The following is a 1,998-nucleotide window of genomic DNA, read 5'->3' as shown; positions in this document are numbered from 1 at the left end:
CCTTTCACTGTTTATGTAAGTAAGAAACTGTCCAAATCTGAGAGTGGCTCACTTCATCTTTATCAGCCAAGGCAGCCAGGGCTTGGCCTTTGGCTTTCCTAGAAAGCCTTGTGTGTGCTTGACAACAGACACTGGAATGTGTTGCAAAAGCAAAAACAAAAATCTTGCTAACAGAGGTGGGAGAAAGGGAAACAAGAAGGATGGCTCCCAATTCTGTGCTCCTCCCACACATCCGGCACCCGGTGCTCTTATGCGGGGATGACCCAGGCCTCCCCACCCCAGTCTCTCGGTCACCTGTATTTGCACTTGCTTGCCATTTAGAAAATGAATTAACGAAAGATAAAATGCATGCACTGAAACATCTAGAAGAACTTTTTACATATGAACTGATGGCATCAATAATCCTCGGGGAAGGGATTTTGACACTTCATGCATATTTTATACGACGGGCCTCAGAGGACACAGGTGACCTGCCAGAGGTGGGAAGGTTGGCCTCTGACAGGCAAAGTCGAGTCCATTCACAGTTAACATCCTGTACAGGAATCATTACTCTCAACTCTTTCCCCAACAAATAGAAGTTTAGCTAAAGAAATCAAAACCATGAGGAGAGGGCTTCCCTGGTGGCGCAGTGGTTGAGAATCTGCCTGCCAGTGCAGAGGACACGGGTTCGAGCCCTGGTCTGGGAGGATCCCACGTGCCGTGGAGCAACTGGGCCCATGAGCCACAATTGCTGAGCCTGCGCGTCTGGAGCCTGTGCTCCACAACGGGAGAGGCCGCGATAGTGAGAGGCCCGCGCACCGCGGTGGGGAGTGGCCCCCGCTTGCCGCAACTGGAGAAAGCCCTCGCGCAGAAACGGAGACCCAGCACAGCCATAAATAAATAAATTAATTAATTAAATTAAATTAAAAAAAAAAAATACAAGGTGCTATAGAAGCACTTTAAAAAAAAAAAAAAAATACCATGAGGAGAGACTACTTCACGCCCATCAGGATGGCTATTTTCAAAACCCAGAAGAAACAGAGAATAACAAGTGTTGACGAGGACGTGGAGAAATTGGATCCCTTGTGCACTGCTGGCCGGAATGTAAAATGGTGCAGCCACTGTGGAAAACAGTAGCCAGACACAAAAGGACAAGTGTATGATTCCACTTATATGAGGTGCCTAGTGTGGTCAGATTCATAGAGGCAGAAAGTAGGATGGTAGCTGCCAGGAGGAAAGAAGGAGTCAATGTTTAATGGGTGCAGAGTTTCAGTTTGGGAAGATAAAAATGTTCTGGAGCTGGATGGTGGTGATGGTTGCCCAACAATGCACATGTCTTTAATGCCACTGATCTGGACTCTTCAAAAAGGTTAAGATGGTAAATTTTATGTTATCTATATTTTACCACAATAAAGAAAGAGGATAGTGCTCGCTTCAGCAGCACATATGCTACAATTGGAACCATACAGAGAAGATTAGCGTGGGCCCTGCACAAGGATGGCACGCAAATTCGTGAAGCACTCATTTTTTTAATGCAGAAAAAATATGAAGACTAGAATAAAAATTTCCTGGGGGAGGGAGGGATAAATTAGGGGTTTGGGATTAACAGATACACAGTATTATATATAAAATAGATAAACAACAAGGACCTACTGTATAGCACAGGGAACTATAGTATCTTGTAATAATCTATAAGGGAAAAGAATCTGAAAAACGAGTGTGTGTGTGTGTGTGTGTGTGTGTGTGTTTATCACTGAATCACTTTGCTGTACACCTGAAACTAAACTAAACTAATATTGTAAATCAACTATACTTCAATTAAAAAAATAAAAATTTCCTGGTATCCGAAAACCTAGCTCACCACACGCACACACAAAAAAACAGTACAAAAAAGGATCTCTTCTAAAGTAAACTTTATACTCCATACACACACAAAAGTTTAGCTCAAGATTTGAGAGGCTTTGCTGCCTGGAGATGGAATTTAAGAAAGACACCAGTTTCCTTGTTGCAGTTTTGCAC

The 1,998-nt window shown here is 43.5% G+C and overlaps 1 non-coding gene across 1 annotated transcript; it reads left to right on the top strand.

The window, feature by feature from the left end:
- Positions 1-1,404: 1,404 nt before the first annotated feature.
- LOC137757585 (U6 spliceosomal RNA) lies at positions 1,405-1,511 on the top strand. Its single transcript, XR_011072423.1, has one exon. It is a non-coding gene; the product is annotated as a U6 spliceosomal RNA (small nuclear RNA).
- Positions 1,512-1,998: the final 487 nt, after the last annotated feature.

The sequence above is a fragment of the Eschrichtius robustus genome, chromosome X (assembly GCF_028021215.1).
Source record: "Eschrichtius robustus isolate mEscRob2 chromosome X, mEscRob2.pri, whole genome shotgun sequence".
Lineage (NCBI taxonomy): Eukaryota > Metazoa > Chordata > Mammalia > Artiodactyla > Eschrichtiidae > Eschrichtius > Eschrichtius robustus.
The sequence above is the reverse complement of the archived record's forward strand: the minus strand, read 5'-3'. Positions and strand labels throughout refer to the sequence as shown.